The 17,753-nt window shown below is 45.4% G+C and overlaps 1 protein-coding gene across 2 annotated transcripts in view; it reads right to left on the minus strand.

Moving 5' to 3' along the window:
* Window positions 1-17,732, minus strand: part of PDE4B (phosphodiesterase 4B) — a 226,341-nt gene extending 208,609 nt beyond the window's left edge. The window contains exon 1 of one of the 2 annotated variants that reach the window (XM_065673102.1): window positions 17,550-17,732. The gene's annotated coding sequence lies outside the window, so the exon portion shown is untranslated. The remainder of the gene's footprint in view (window positions 1-17,549) is intronic. The other variant, XM_065673104.1, reaches the window with a different exon arrangement.
* Between the last annotated feature and the right edge of the window lie 21 nt (window positions 17,733-17,753).

A 17,753-nucleotide genomic window follows, 5' to 3' on the forward strand; every position in this document is an offset into this window, starting at 1 on the left:
TGCACTGAGCGTCTGAGAAGCTTGTGGAAGCTGCTTGGATTGTCCAGAGTCCGCATGCAAACATGATTATAGAATCCCAGACTGGTTTGTGCTGAAGGGACCTTAAAGCCCATCCAGTTCCAACCCCTGCTATGGTCAGGGACCCCTTCCACTGGAGCAGCTTGCTCCAAGCTCCTGTGTCCAACCTGGCCTTGAGCACTGCCAGGGATGGGGCAGCCACAGCTTCTCTGGGCACCCTGTGCCAGCACCTCAGCACCCTCGCAGGGAAGAATTTCTTCCTTATATCTTAATCTGAGCTTCCCCTTATTCCTGTAGTAAACCAGCAGTATTGAATTACTGGATGGTTTTTACAGCAGTGATTGTTCTCCCTGTGAAATTTAAAGCAATATATCAGCATCATCTTCCTTACAGTTTATATAATGACAAAAAAAGCAATCAGCTTTTCAGCTTGTTCTCATCATCCTAGGAGAGAGCAGATCAAAGAATCTCAAGTTACTCAAGTAACAGAGTATTTCCTCGCATGTTTTAGTACAAGCATACACTCACCTCCAATTTCTGTACAATTAAATATACAAGAATTTACCTTGTATGAATATACTGAACATTTCCACTGACTACATGGAGCCTGACTACTTTTAATCTTAATTGCTGATAGACAATGTTCACTTTAAATCAGAAATGGATACCCTTAAATTTCATTAGGAATGAATGTTTATCCACAGCACAAGAACTCCATGTAAACTTGAAATAACAGCACGTCGTGGTTTAAACCGATCCACACAGCCCATCCACTCACTCCCCCCCTTCTTTCCCTCCCTCTACTCCCGGAGGGACAGAGAAAAGAATCGAAAAGAATGCAACTCCCACGGGTTGAGATAAGAACAGTTTAGTAACTAAGGTATAACACAAATCACTGTTGCTACCACCAGTAATAATAATGATAAAGGAAATAACAAGAGGAAAGAATACAACACCTCAACACCAGCCGACCAATAACTCGCCCCACTCCCCCCAGCCAAGCACCGACCGATACCTCGTCCAACCCTGCAGTCCCCCAACCCTTCCAGGTCACTCCCAGTTACCTCCTGGCCATGCCGTGCTGTGGTATGGATACCTCTTTGGTCAGTTTGGGTCAGGTGTCCTGTCTCTGCTTCCTCCCAGCTTTCCCTCCTCCCTGGCAGAGCATGAGGCTCAGAAAGTCCTTGGCCAGACCAAACATTCGAGCAGCAACTGAAAACATCTTACAGCGTTATCAACACTGTTCCCAGGCCAAAAAATCAAAGCACAGCACTGCACTAGCTACTAAGAAGAAGAAAACTAACTGCTACTGCTGAACCCAGGACAGTATCACTAGGCCAGCTGATGAGACCACACTAAGAAGTCAGCACAGACTGTCCAACAGAGTCAGCCTCCGACCTCTGTATGGGTTTTTAGTAAATCCAAATTCTTATATATGTGACAAGCCTTTTTAATGCCCATTTTTAACTGAAGAGCTGCAATAAATCACTATATATTGACTAAATATTTAAGATGTCTGTAGACCTTCACACTACCAAACTACTTCTAGGTTTAGAGTTTGCCATCATGCAATTAATTGCTCAACAAGGTCTACGTTGTTCCTAAGGCAGAAGCTACACACAGTCATGGTAATTACACTCTGAGGCAGCAAGCTTTGCTGCTTCGAAGGTTTGTTATGAATTCTGGGTGCAGAATTCCATGCTAAGAACCAACCAGATTACAACAGCAAAACCCATCCTCCTGCCAGGCTGGAAGAAGCATCCCAGATCTCTGCACTCTGTTATCCAGATGTCCCTGACATTACCACTTGCAGAGAAGCGGGTAGATGTGTTCATACCCATTGTGGCAGCAGCTGCATGGAGTGCAGATAATAAATGAGAGATGCAAAGAAACAATCTTTCCCATATCCACTCTACACAAGTGTTTTCTAACAAGGTCAATGAAAGCAATGTACTTCCTTCTGGAGCTATAAGAAGATCCCAAGGAAGTTATCGGAAAAATTCCTTATTTTGGAACCTCAGAATCACAGAATCACAGAATCCCAAGGGTTGGAAGGGACCTCAAAAGATCATCTAGTCCAACCCCCCTGCAAGAGCAGGGTAACCTACAGTACATCACACAGGAACTTGTCCAGGCGGGCCTTGAATATCTCCAGTGTAGGAGACTCCACAACCCCCCTGGGCAACCTGTTCCAGTGCTCTGTCACTCTTACAGTAAAGAAGTTCTTCCTGATGTTAACGTGGAACTTCCTATGTTCCAGTTTACACCCATTGCCCCTTGTCCTATCACTGGATATCACTGAAAAAAGCCTAGCTCCATCATCCTGACACCTACCCTCAAGGAGGAGTTGGCCAGTTTCACATGGGTAAATTTGGAATCGGTGATTTTTCTGCTTCACATCCTACGTGTATTCCTCATCACACTAACTGCCACAACCATTATAAACTTTCATGAACTTTTATTTTTGTGCAGACTGACTTCAATGAACTGGACCTTGAAACCTTGGCTCCTTACATTCCTATGGATGGAGAAGATTTCCAGCTCAGCCCAATCTGCCAAGAAGACCGTCCTCTCTCTGAAAGTGCACAAAATACCCAGCAGAGTCTAAGTAGCATGAGTACCATCTTCCAACCCCTTGCTTCTGCTTCACAGAATCAGTTTCTCCCAGAGAAATATTGTCCACAGCTATCAAATAAAAAAGTGAATCCTGGTCGTGGGTCCCTGTCATCGGTGTTCTTCAACAATATGAACAGGTCATCATTGCCACCGTACCATGACCAAGCCAGCACTCCCTTGTCTTCGATGGGAGGAAGACCAAACACACAATGGCCACCTGATCCCCCATTAGAATACATCCCTTCTAAATGGAGACTCATGGATAAATACTCAGGATCCCTATCAAGTTCCCCCTCAGGACCACCAATACATTCTCCAAACATGCCCATATATAAAAAAAGGTAAGAGTTTCTGTGTTATATCTACTTATTTTACTAAGAAAAGTTGGGTTTTTTTTTTTTTGGGGGGGGGGGTGTGCAAAATAAGAGGGATCACAATCTCGACTAATTCTTTTTCTCAACTCAGCTGGAATAGCTGTTTTGCTAGGCATCAGACTGCCTCTGGGGAAGTTAGTGTGGTGCTCTCCTAGCAGCAGTCAGTCTGGTGGAAGCAGAAGTGGGCTAATTTTTTGTTGCCTGTAAGGACACACAAATGAACTTTCTGCTGGGCAAGTAAGCATTACCCCAGTAATTTTGCACAAACTCCTTTATGTGGTTTAAGAGAGGTAGTGAAAAGGCTTTACTGGGCCAGCAGTAAGCTGCGACTCATGCATACTTTCTTACCTTGCCTAATTTTTTTTGCACAACAGAAAATAGGGGAGAGGGAGAGATGACAGTACACTTAGTGTTGGTATATGGAAAAACTAAGAATTAAAACTAAGATTTAAAATTACAGGCTTTTTTTCGACAGCCCTTCCTTACCTTGTTCACTTTCTTACGGAGTTGAACAGTACATGAGATGTAGATCAAAGGCCACAGTCCTAGAAGCTTCCTATGATAGCTGGTAGTTTCTCTGTAGCTCTTGGGTCCTCAGTGTTGAAACAGGCAGGAAGTACGTCAAATGGAAGTCATCATTTTAAAACGTGAAGCTGTGCAGTTTGCCTAGTTTGCATGCTGAGATTTCTTGTTGGCAGAAATACCGGTATCTGAATATGCATCTTAAAAATCAGAGGTCCTTCTTCCAGGGTACCTCCAGAAATGAGGTGGTGGAGACAAGAACCCCAGATCCCTATATCATGAAAGAGCATCTCAGAAAGACCAAGCGCTGTTACCAGCAGCACTTACTTTGAGGGAGTTTTGCCAACTTTCCTCAAGGATCACCAGACGTGCTGCATTAATACAGAGACAACCACCAGGAAAACCACATCCTTTTTTTGCAGCAGACAGAATAGACTCCTTCTTCCTGCTAACAAATATGCTCAGGGTTGGTAAGAGTTTTACACAATGCAACATGCCTACAGCAGAGCCTTCTGGGGCATGGATAGAGCAGAGATCAGGGATAAGGATGCTGCCAGCTCTCCCTATGTGGGCTTCCAGATCCCTTCCCCCAGAGCTGAGTCACTCAGATCATACGTTTTAAACCTTCCCAGTTACTATAACAACTTAATGGATTTCTTCTTGATGTTATTAATTACATTCACTTGAATCTGTTCATACAGGAGTTGGGGGGAGGCACTATGTGATAGCTTCTCCTTTCAAAAGGCTTTTACATTCCAAACTCGTTCCAATACTCAGGTGCTCCTCCATAAATCTGCTTTCACTGAGATAAGGAAATGCTCAGACTCCTTCCTTTGAGAACTCAGAACAGAGGGAAATGTTTTCCCCCCCAAACCAAGCCAGATGCCCACAAGCAAAGCTGTGAAAGATGCACCCAGCTGTTTTGCTACAGAAAGCACGGTGCAAACCGCAGCTGTAACCTGGCTGGGAGCAGCATTTATAACACATCCCAGAAGAGAAAGACTGAGCACTTTGCAAGCAAAACCACTGAGAGCCAAAGCAAAGAGGCAGTCAGGATCTAATTTATTAGGTCTGCACTTCACAGCCTCAGGGTATGAACCCTGAAGCAGACATCTACTGCTGGTAATGGGAGGAAAATGTAAGAAACCTGAGGTAAATCCTAAGGTCCAGCAGTCTTGCAGTGCACAAAATACACAGCATCAGAGAATCCCAGGCTGGTTTGGGTTGAAGGGACCTTAAAGCTCATCCAGCTCCAACCCCTGCCACGGGCAGGGACCCCTTCCACTGGAGCAGCTTGCTCCAAGCCCCTGTGTCCAACCTGGCCTTGAGCACTGCCAGGGATGGGGCAGCCACAGCTTCTCTGGGCACCCTGTGCCAGCGCCTCAGCACCCTCACCAAGAAGAACCGGAGGAGCTTTAAGGTCCCTTCCAACACAAACCATTCCAGGATTCTATGATTCTGTTTTCCTTCCTCCAGAGCCTGGAGCAAGAGGAATCACCTCAGTGCATCCCTCCCTCAGGCAGGGGCTTCTCAGCAGCCAGTGAGCTAACTTGGCTTGGGAGACAGCCCATGTATCCTCACAAATGACTGTGGGCCTCTGCGATAGAAGATTTGGCTGATTCCCAGAGAGTTATTAAATGAAAATTCCAATATCACTTTATACACTTATTTTTGGAAATGCGTCTACTTCCAACTTGAAAACTAAGTCTTATTTCAGTGCCAAGCCATAAGCATGGAGAGAAGAACCTGAACTTCCCACAGAAGAACCTGGGTGCAATGAAGAACCTGAACTTCCCACAGCATGGGTGACTCGGGAATGAAGCATTCCAGCCACCTTCTCCATTTAGATTTATCCATTTTAGCTGTAGCAAACTGAACTCATCTGCAGAAGCATCGCCACGCAGCACTCAGGATAATTTTAACCCCACAGACATATGGAGAACACTCCTTTCACCCTCCTCTGCAGGAAAAGATGATCTGAGCCTACAGACTTCCAACGGGGGAGAAAAACTTCTCCAGATATTTGAAACCAGAAAACTTCACAGAAATGATGATAATGGTTGTTTATATTTACAGTGTAAAAAACACGCACCACGTTTAATCCCCAATTATGCAGTGACAGATACAAGAACACAAGGGAAACAATTTGATGCTCCTTGCAATTCTTGATGTCAAAGTAGTTTCTATGAATTTAATTACTCTGATTCTAAAGTACAGCTTTGAACACCTACAAATGCCCTTTTAAACCCTCTCATTGTAACCATGCTTTAAGAAAACAATACTGAAAGCACACGTGTGAATAAAACCCTGTGTGAAGCAGCTGTGAGCCACATGCTGGCACTTGAGAGCATTGATCCAGGTGCAGCTTTGCTTGCTCCCAAAGACACAATATCAATACTCAAACCCAAAATTGGTTTTGTTTCCTGAAAATCAAAAGCTTTCTTCAAGCAAATCTGCTTTATACAACCACAAAGTAACTGGTAGAAATGAAAAGAGAATTAAAGGATTAAAAGTGCTCTGGTGCAGTGATGGAATAACTACCAAGTGCAGATGTATTTATCCTGAACTCCTGGAGATGGGACTGCCATGGCTCTAAGAAGAAGCAGGTAGACCTTAAGATGGTTTTATAACCATCATTTATGTTTTCCCCAATCCACAGCTTATCTGCAGACTGGAAAGATCCCCTGCACTGCTCCCTGCACTGTAAGGTACTGAACATAAGGTCAGTAAGTGCAACAGACCCCTGCCTTCAGATGACACACAGACTCCACTCGCACTGCTGTATCAATCCACTCTTTTTACCTGGCCAGGATCCACCTCTTAAAGAGAGCTGAAAATGACAAACTCAAAGCTCTACCATTGCCCAGCCTTCTCCATGCAAGCAAACTTTGCAAAGATGAGCCTTGCCCCACCAACTCCAATGGAGGAGCATCCATTTCAGTTCACCATTTCTTCACTGGTTTTACATTGCTATACTGTAAGACAAGTGCTGGTGCCCACCAACATGCAGATCTTTGACCCATTACACAGCCACAAGACCTACCAAATAAACAGAGATCTCTGCAGAGTAAGATGGAAAAAGCAATAGCAATGACTACTCCAGGGACTGCAGCATATTGCAGTCTAATCATGTAGTGAAGAATGGGAAGTGAGAAGGGCTTTTTTTTCTGGGGGCTTCTTGTAAATGCATCCTCTGATGAATTCAACCACAGCACAGATAGAAAAGGACTTTCACAATAGACAAGTTGTACAGGAGGAACATGACTACCACTACCCTAAGGTGAAGCAGAAGAGGAGCAAGTGCGTTTCTGCTTGTGAAGAGGCATGTAGAAGCACAAGCCATTCCTTGGAGTTTGGAAGATAGAGTCATAGAATAGCTTGGGTTGGAAGGGAACCTAACACTCATTATGTTCTAACCCCCTGCCATGAGCAGGGACCCCTTCCATTAGAGCAGCTTGCTCCAAGCCCCTGTGTCCAACCTGGCCTTGAGCACTGCCAGGGATGGGGCACCCACAGCTTCTCTGTGGGGAGAGAAGCTGTTCTGATGTTCTGATGGGGCACCCACTTCTTCTCATAGGGAAGAGCTTCTGCCTAAGAGCTCAGCTCAGTCTCCCCTCGGGCAGGTTCAAGCCATTCCCCTTGGCCTGTCCCTACAGGCCCTTGTCCCAAGCCCTTCTCCAGGTTTCCTGCAGCCCCTTTAGGCACTGGAGCTGCTCTCAGGTCTCCCCTTCAGGAGCCTTCTCTTCTCCAGGCTGCCCCAGCCCAGCTCTCTCAGCCTGGCTCCAGAGCAGAGCTGCTCCAGCCCTCGCAGCAGCTCCATGGACTACTTGAGCAGGTCCATGTCCCTCTTATGTTGGGGGCAAAATGTCTCCTGCTTGTTCCTTGTTTTACAAATAAAACAATGGCACTCACAACACGCAGCCAGAAGCAATTCCTCCTGATAGCAACAACAAGGAGCAAACCACAACAGCAATACATGGGGTCAAGGAAGAGAAGCAATATTTTATCCAGCATAATTCACGAGAGCTTTTTATTGATGCGCACAACATCAATAGGAGTTTGCTTAGAGCTAAATCACTATTTCTTATCTTACAGCTTCTCTGATTTTACATGAGTCTAAACAAATAACTTATGTTTTGCTTATCAAATACTTCCTTTTACTATACATAACTGAATTGAGATATTCATTTCATTACAGCTATGTTACACGGCAGGAGCCCTGCATCAGAACAGCACTAGTCTTGTAGACCAGTACATGTACAAAGTATTTTCTACACTGATAGTGGATGATAAAGAAATAAGGAAGGATGCTAAAGTATGTATCTTTCTCCTTCCTCCTAGTTAGCTACTTGTTTGTGACCACATTATTTTCCCTCTTTTAAATATAAATGTAGTTTCATGTATATGCCAGCAGACCCCTGAAGAAAGCAAAGCATGAGGTGAACATGTATTTATTTTCAGTTCTTATGCCTGGCTTCATCTGAACACTGCTTGTTCTTCTCTTTCTGAGAAAAAGCATTTCAGATCTTCAATTGAGATTGGAACTGATTCATCAGTGACTTCCAAGCAGCTTGGAGAAGAAAAAAAGGCCCACTGCTCCTCCAGAAATGAATAAAAATGAATGAAAAAGCAACACAAGGTCCGACTTACCTACAGAACAAGGAACATTGGACATGTGGCCTGTAACACATCAAACCTTTAACAGTGTGGGGAAGGGATTTCAGGATACCAGACCATTAGGCATATGCTGAAAGGAAATGAAAAGCTTAGAATGGGAAAAGAAGATCACCAGCTTCGTAACACTGCCGGGCTCCTGATGATCCTGCTTAGCCAAGTATTTCCCTTTTGTTAATGGTTTTCATCCATCTGTAAGTTATATATATACATAATTCATCAGGAAAGTGCAACGAAGAGGGGTTATAATAGAGATTTCAGAATGAATTCCAGAAAGGAAGTGAAAAAATTGAGACAGAGAAAAGAAAGGAGAAACCATGAAACCAACTAAGATATACCCACATCTCCCAACCCTGTATACCTGGGAGAAAAAAAAACAGTGGGGAAGTACCCCAAGAACTGCTACAGCAGAATAGTGTTACATAGCAGTAGATCATTGGCCTAAAGCTTCTTCATGATGCACCTCATTTGGAGTTGTCTCAAACAAGAATCTGTCGTAAAATCCTCAGGGTCAACAAGATGTTGTTACACCCCATCTGTCCCTCCAGCTCTGTTCTGGCTCTGCACCTCACCTCCAAGGCTCCCTGGAGAAGCCTCTATAGCTTTCAAGGATGACAATGATGTGACAAGTTTCCTGCTCTCCTTTAAGGGTCCCAAAAGATATACCCTGGATATCCTTAGAGCTTTCTCCAGTGTGAAAAGGAGCACTTCTTATTCCAAGCTCTCAAAATAACACTTAACATTGTGCTTCTAAACGCTCTTTGCCTACAGGCTAAGAAAGTTGAGGCTGTTCAGCCTGGAGAAAAGAAGGTGCATGGAGACCTTAGAGCAGTTTCAAGTACCTGAAGGGGGCCACAAGGATGCTAGAGAGGGACTCTTCATTAGGGACTGTAACAATATGACAAGGGGTGATGGGTTTAAACTGAAACAAGGGAAGTTCAGGTTAGGCAGAAGCTCTTCCCTGTGAGGGTGCTGAGGCGCTGGCACAGGGTGCCCAGAGAAGCTGTGGCTGCCCCATCCCTGGCAGTGTTCAAGGCCAGGTTGGACACAGGGGCTTGGAGCAAGCTGCTCCAGTGGAAGGGGTCCCTGCCTGTGGCAGGGGTAGGAACTGGATCAGCTTTAAGATCCCTTCCAGCACAAACCATTCTAAAATTCTATGGTTCTTTTGTGGACCCAAAACACCAGCAGCTCTCAGATGAAAAAAATGGAGAATCCTGTGCTATTTCAGTGACAATTTTCAAGCCAATGCCTACAGCAATTGTGAATGTTATACAGGGATGCCTTTTCCTCTAGTGGAATGACCAAAATAGGCAGTGGTGGGTTTAGCTCTTGCACCACTTGTGAGCTGTATGATTAGTATTCCTGAGCATGCTGTGCATCCCGAGAACATGATTTTCTTTGAACAGAATCCCATCAAACAGAAGAAGAGGAGCAGCTTCACCCTGAAGGTTTCCATATGTTTTATACTTATTTTCTTCTCAAGAGCTCTTGTGAGGCTGGATCATTTTCTGTTTCTTATTTGGGTTTGTAGCTTCAGAAATGGTTACTACTGAGGATTAATCACTCTGGATCCCTCTCTTCCTGAAGTTCCTGGATTTGCTATTTACAAGCACTCATCAAAGTATCCCTGTTGCAGGGAACTCCATTCCAGATTTCTCTCTCACAATTAACAAGTGCTTTGGTAATTTCTGAAGGGGTTTTCGGTCCTGTTTGTTCTAGTGCTGTGCAGTCTATTGCTTCCTCCAGCAATTACTGAATTACTAAAGCATGAATGAAACAAAAAACAACTGCAAGAATTCCTTCTGAATCTCAGCATAGCTCTGTTCCTTCCACCAATGCTCTGAAGCAATTCTTCACTTGGTGACCACCTTGCAGGCAGGAAGCATTCACTCCACACCAGTCTGCAGGACTCAATATTAAGCTTTGTTCAGCAACAAGAAGGTTAGAGAAGGTTCTCGCCCATAAGGGAAATTTTTCCCCTTTTTGCTTGACATTTCATAGTTTATTTACCTCCCAAACCTGATTCTTATACATTGGTGAGAAAATGCTGCAGCTCCAACAGCTCCCAGGCTTCTTCTATGCTGCAGACAGGCACTTCATGCGGATTAGTTTCCAGAACAAACACTGTTTCTTGCATGTGTCAGTGGCACCTGAGTTCATGCAGGACCTCAGGTAAAAGCAGAAGGAAAATATGATGGTTCTTTATTCTAGCAAAGAAAAGGGTCAAGGTCTTGTTTACAGGTTTAGAAACACTGTTGTGATAGAAAAACATCTAAAAGAGTATGACAGAGAAAAGCCTTTGCATTAAGCTCTCACTCCAGCTCTCTTTGCAGCTTCCCTAAGGGAGCTTTGTAAGAACTCTGCAAGAGTATTGTGTATAAAATGTTTCAACAGGTCGAGTTTCCTTCTGAGTTTGGGAGAGCTGAAACTTCCCTTCCAGACACGACTAACAAAGCCACCCTACAGCAGCAGCTTATTCACAGCTCCCCAGTCTTCGAGACATACTGTTTCACTGAATTTATTTTAGGTGACCTCTCTTTCCCCTTTTCTCTCTTCCTACTTCTGCACTCGTAGAGCAGAGCTTCTGTGTGTTGTTCTACAAGCTGTGCCCTCAGCAGCTTGTGAAAAATCATGCTTTCATTGCAAACATCACACAAACAATCCCTGCCCTGGATGTACAAATTGAAAAGTATTTGATAGAAAAGGTTTTAGTAACTGCTGCTGGTTACCTGTTAGTCAACCTTGTATCAGCTGGTATGTTTTAACTACCCTCATTCTATTCTGGTGCTGTGTTACTCAGTAGCACTTCATGCTTGGAATCACAGAATCCCAGCCTGGTTTGGGTTGGAAGGGACCTTAAAGCTCTTCCAGCTCCAACCCCTGCCACAGGCAGGGACCCCTTCCACTGGAGCAGCTTGCTCCAAGCCCCTGTGTCCAACCTGGCCTTGAGCACTGCCAGGGATGGGGCAGCCACAGCTTCTCTGGGCACCCTGTGCCAGCGCTGAACCAGCCCAGCTCTCTCAGGCTTATGTTTTACCATTTGGATGGCACACATTTTACCACAAATAGCTGCTATTCCCTGCAAAATCTGCTGCTTAGAATCAGGTCAAAAGCAGGGTATTATCAGCTGTGCTGCAAATAATTAGAGAGCAAGTGAGCCCATATTAACTGTTCAGCCACTAAGTCGAGTCAGTTTAATGTTCTCCACAGGCAGCTGTTTGCAAATAAAGTGTATATCAGCAAATAATATCCAAAGTATTTCCCAAAAATGCCATCGAAGAGTTTGCATCCTCATGCTCCCACTGAAATGCAGCCCACACCTTCCGTGTAAATCAAAACCACTGAGGACATTTTCCATCCTTTTGCTAGGTATCACTCATGACACTCCAAAGAAACATCAGTCACCTCAACTTCTCTGCTGCATTGCAAAGGATCCTGGTGGCTTCTCTGCTTTTCTGTTACCAGAAACTAATTTAATATCTGATAAAGTACATCATACACTGGAATTCTGGCATTTCACCAACTCCCTACAGCCCACAGGAAAACAGAACTGCTGCAAGGTTCCTTGGGCAATCAACAGCAAAATCAAAGAGGCTTTCGACCACCTGAGAAGATGGTTGATTCAGAACCTCTGAATTAACTAGTGTTTCCGTTATAAAAAGAGACTTAGAAAGCCTCAGCCAGCTTAGTGCTTTCATTTTCAGAGAATGGAAAGTAAAGAGAGGGGAAAAATGCCTCTGAAGAACAGCAGTAAGGATTTGAAGTCTTCAATGATACAAAAATCCATGAAGCTTGCAGCACTTTATGATCATTTCCTGCCCAGACAGGACATTCCTCAGCTCCAGCTTCCCCAGGATGGTGTCCATGGCCTGGTTTGGAGTCACCTCTGGTGTAGGGCACCAAAAGGACTGACACACTGTGTTTAATGTTGGATGGTGAGCGTCCCACAAGGGGAGGGCTGCTCTAGTTAAACCTGTGATTCAGGTCTATGAAAGGAACCTCTACATTTATTCCTATGGCTAAAGCCAGTGGGGCAAGGGGCGAATGTCTCGGTTTTCTGGCAAAGAAGGATCAGTATGGCCAAGGGTTGAATGACCTCTCTCATGGAGTGAAAGCTCTACAAACATTAGAGCTGACTCCACCTGCAGCTCTAAGGAAAACAGTCTATGCTACTGTTCACAAGGGTGACAGCCTAACAGGGAACATAAGATCCAGGTTTCCATTACAACTTGCTATGCTTTTAACTCCAGCTCAGCAAGGCTGCTCATCTTCACAGCCCATCAAAAGACATTTGCCTACTTGGCTCCAGCCATCACAATGTAATGACCATAATTCAGCACATTTCTTAGTGGGTTAGCTGCTCCCATTTCCAACCCAAGATCAGAAACCTAGCCCTATCTGTGGCTTTAACCACCATCTAGTCAAGACTTGTCCTACAAGGCATTTCCCCCTGTTAATATCAGCCCTTACTGCTGTTACAGTCATCAACTCACAGTCTGCCAACCCCTAACCCTAGTTTTAATCATATTATCACAAGCTTCATCTAAGCTCTCATCCCTTTCCCAGTGGCTTTTTTATGTTGTGATGTCCTGAACTCTCAAGCTCACCAGAATCTACTGCAACTTCAGATAGCCGAGTGTAACTCCATATCATGAACCCACCTCATCCTCTGCCCAAACACCAAATCCATTCCAGCCTCATTTCACTCTCCTGCAGCTCCTCAGGAACCATCTGTGCTAGCACCAACTCCAACCTGTCTCTCAATTCCCCAACGATTTAACAGTAAAGATGTTCAGCCCATAAGGTACCAAGATTTATAATTCTATCCCAAATTAGCTATATTAAATAACAATCTATACAATACCTTTGGTCTACACTGTCCCAATTTTCACCCTGCATTTTCAGTATCATCAAGGTTATCCTTACTTCTTCCAGACCTTGAACCTGCACATACCCTTCCAGATATTGGTTTGTCCTAGCCTGGCTTCATGCTCTCATCAAACACAAAGCAGCTCTGCTTGCCCTAATGGAAAGGGATTATCAGTGTCCTACCCACACCTGATAATGCTTTCCCCCATAATGGGACACCTTCCACCCCTCAGCAGGTGAAAGAAGGCAGAGGTTGAAAGAGGAAATCAAATGCCAACATGAGCATAAAGCACTATCCAGCCCATGACGCAGCTCTTGGTTCCACTTGCCTCCTCATTCCCCGTATATATATAGATATAACACTCTATGCTTGGCTTCTGAAGAGGAGAGAATATTCAGGAAAGAGAGATGGATGGAGGGGAGGAAAAAATCCCACAGACCACACTGAAAACCCACACAGACAGAAAGAAACCGAGAAGCAGTGATGACTACAGGGGAATTTTCTGGATCTTCTTCCCCAGACTTCTTAATAAAGTGTATTGTGAAGTGCGCAAACACAAGAAAAGTGCCAGACGTGGAGTGCACATGTGCACTCACAGAATTACACTTTATAAGCCTCAGAATAGCCACAGATCTAATCCATCATCATCCACTAATCTATTTTCTCATCACTGACAGCAACGCCAGATGCTTCGACAGAAAGTGCAAGAAATTCCACTGTAGGCAGACACAGGATAATCTGCTCTCCTGAAGGCTTCCTCCAAGCCTTATTTCTCAGAGGCTGCTTTCAGCTCTGAAGGGTAAACATTTACATCTTTCCTGCAGCTCTCCAGAATTGCCTTTTTAGTTATTTGCAGAGTTTTCCCTACTTCTGGATACTTCTGTGATTCACAGGAATTATTTTGGATCTAGCCAAGTTCTGTGCTTCAAAAAAGCTCTGGCAAATAGTCCCTTGGTCTGATTCTATATCTAATGGAAACAAAATTCACAGGCTTGATTTTTTCCAATTTCACTCCACGTTTACTTGTTCTTATATTGTATGACCAAGAAAAAGGTTCTTAATTTACCTTTCTGTACTATTCATCATCCTTTTTCTAATACGCTAACCCTTAAACTGATTGAGATGTATGTAACGTGTAGGGCTGAGAGGCAAACAGAACCAACAGCATTTTACCCTCACAGAAGAGAGAAATAGACCTTTCAGGCACATTTCAACCAATGTGATACTATCAATTTGTTCTTTTGTAAAAAGAGAGCTGGGCTAGCTCAGCCTGGAGAAGGCGCCTTAAGGAAAGAGCAGCTCCAGTGGCTAAAAGGGCTGCAGGAAACCTGGAGCTTTGGACAAGGGCCTGTAGGGATGGGCCAAGGGGAATGGCTTGAACCTGCCCGAGGGGAGACTGAGCTGAGCTCTTAGGCAGAAGCTCTTCCCTGTGAGGGTGCTGAGGCGCTGGCACAGGGTGCCCAGAGAAGCTGTGGCTGCCCCATCCCTGGCAGTGCTCAAGGCCAGGTTGGACACAGGGGCTTGGAGCAAGCTGCTCCAGTGGAAGGGGTCCCTGCCCGTGGCAGGGGTTGGAGCTGGAGGAGCTTTAAAGTCCCTTCCAACAGAAACCATTCTAGGAGTCTATGATTTTTCAAAAAACAAGTTTTAAAGCTCAAAACTATATTCATAATTAAAGGCATTCAGCTAAAATGTTTTACCTAAAGCAGCTAAATAACCATTCCTCCGCATTGCCTGAAACCAAAACACTGCAGCAGCAAGAATCAGAAAGCGAAGCTGACAAATTATTTTAATTCTCTAAACTAGAAATAAAGAGGGGAGAAAAACCCACAAGCATGAGTAATAACATCAGATTAATATCCTTTTGCTTCAAAAGCAATATTCAATATATGTAGACACACATTCGTTTGCAATAGCCCTCAAGTTTAGGGGAGTTCTTTCACATCATCATTTTTTCTATGCTCTTCTGTTAGTTTTCTTCCATCTGCTAAGGCTATATTTATCCTCCTACCATAATTATACAACTCCATTTAGTGATGGAACTAGTGTAGAGACTTGCATGCTTTATCTGCTGCATGACAGGCATTGACTTAAACAAACCAAGGTGTCTCTACGCAACGTCTTGTCAGTGTTTCTCAGTGTGTATAACGGGATACTTGAACCACGTGGATGACTCCAGGGGAGGGTTGTTTGGGTAAAACAGGTCTTCCCAAGTTATCAGTGCTTCAAATTGCCATTTTAGGCAGGTTTCAACGCTTCTATCCATTTCAAATGTGGAAATTCAACCTGATTGTAATGACTTTTTAAACAAGACCAATGTTCACCGAGAGAATTACTCCACTAATCTAAGCTTCCCGGTAGATAAGTCGGATTCTTGAGTAAGGATGTGAATGCTGAGTAAGGACAGGCCTCTGTGTGAGGTGGAAAGAGATGGGATATAAGCTCAGGGGTGGTTGGGATGAACGGGAAGGTCTAGGACACAAACGTTCAGAGCTGGACAAATGGAGGGGCTGGTGAGCACCTGGAAAAGCAAGAGGAAAGATGATGAACAAAGCTGCCCAGCCCTCTACAGTACTTCAGAGCAGCAACAGAGGAAGCAGCAGAAGGATCTAATGATTCTGTTCAGCATGGTCAGAAAATGGTTTGGACAGTGAGGTTTTCATCAAACATAAAATGGCACATACGGGGGCAAAGGAGGAAACTGCAGGAACCAGAAAGCACAAAGAGCTTTTGTGACCTAGGCAGAAAAAGGAGAGGCTGTATTTGCAGAAGGCAGCACTGTATTTACTACCAGTAAATGAGAAAAGGCTCCTACCAACAAGCACCAAAATAGCATGGGATCGGGATTTATTATACCACTTATCTCCGTAACACGGAGTAACCTTCACTTGCAATTTGGCACCTTGATGCAAATTCAACCTGAATACGGTTTGGGAAGAAGCAGCCAACAAGCCCGAATCTTGTCTTTTACTTCAGGTTCACGTTTAAGCACTGCCTTAAAAATGGTTTACTGGAATCTGAAACCTCCAAGGAGGAGAATGAAGTAAGATTTAGCTGTACCTGGAGTACCTGAGCAGGCACATGGAAAGATATGAAAATAGATTAGACAAGAAAAACAGGTAATTACAATGAACGATCTGCTATACGCAGCCAGTACAGTACAAAGAGTGTTTTCCTAGTACACTATTAGGTAAAGAGCTTTAGTTTCTAGATGATTTCTAAATCTGAGATTTATTTACAATCTGGCCACCATCTCTGGAGCCAACAGAGAGGGAGGGAGCAAACAAGCATCTCAAAGTGGTATAAAAAGTTCCCTGTTCCATTGGATTTCAAACATGCAAATGCAGTTATTCAGCTTATTCCCTGCTGCTCCCTCTGCATACCAGCATTTCAGAGGGAAAAAACATGAAATCTGCTGTTAAGAGAATTTACAAATCTGTCAGGAATTGTCTCTTCAGCATCGGTGGTACTTGGATAGGAAATATATTTCCTGTTGTGGCAGATGCTGAGCACCACAAAAACAGCTCCTTACCTGCGTGGCTGTGTTTCACCCCGAGAGACCTACGTATCTCGCTGCGTATCAGAGCTGATTTATCACTCCTCAACCATCACCCAGCGGTGAAAGGAGAACCCTTCCCTGCTCTCCCGCATGGCACCCCATGGGCGCACTGGGAGCTGCTGCTGCGGGGCTGGCATGGAGCTACGCAGAGGAAACACTGAACTTCCAGATCCTCCCTGAACTCAGCAGCACCCAGCAGGCACCGAGCAGGGAAAAGGAGCATCAGAAATGAAACAAACCGATTCAAACCACATGTTAGCGGGCATGATGCATCGAGAGGAGAAAACGCCACAGGGAAACTGAGGCTGGGAGGGCTGACCCGGCAGAGGGACGAGGGCCCAAGGCTGCGCATCCCCTTGGAGGCACGGATGGAACCTGACCTGTTTCTGATGGGGGGGACAACACCTGGCATGGCATCCCCCTGCCACACAGCACCACGAGGAAATGATGCCACAACAAAACAGCCCCAACGGGCTCAAAACGACACAGGCGATGCCAACAGGAATTAGGAAAAATTAAAGAAAATAATGTGAAAAATAACCCAAACAACAATTAAAATACATCTTCCTCTCTGGAAAACCTTTTTCTCCTAAGCTCTCAGTTCTTAACCCCATGCGATTCAACGCGACAAAACTTGCTGGAACCCCCGGAACAACCCACAAGTGACTACGGCTTCTGTTTGCCTCTCCGAGCCTGGGGCGCTGAGGTGGCGGCACCGCCATGGCCCGGCCCGCCGGGACCCCTCCGTCCTCCGGCACCGGGACCCCGGGCACGGCGGCTCTCGGCCGCGTCCCGTCCCTCCCGCTCCGGAGACCGACAGGGACGTGGCCCCGGGCTGCAGCCGGGGCAAGCAAGCGGCGCTGAGTCGCTGCCGGCCCGGAGCGGCGGGCAGGGAGCCGGGGCAGCGCTCACCGCTTACCTCAGGCAGCCCGGCGCCGTCTCCGCGGGCTCTGCCGCTCTGCCGCCCGGCGCAGGTTCCCCGCCAGCCCCGCTCGCCGCCGCTCCTCAGCGCTCCATGGCTCCGCCGCTCCCCGCAATGGCAGCAGCACGAAGCGGCAGCGGCTCCGAGCGCGGCCACCACCTGCCGGGGCTGCGCCCGCTCCGCGCTGCCGGCTGCGAGCGG

The sequence above is a fragment of the Lathamus discolor genome, chromosome 3 (genome assembly GCF_037157495.1).
Source record: "Lathamus discolor isolate bLatDis1 chromosome 3, bLatDis1.hap1, whole genome shotgun sequence".
NCBI lineage: Eukaryota > Metazoa > Chordata > Aves > Psittaciformes > Psittacidae > Lathamus > Lathamus discolor.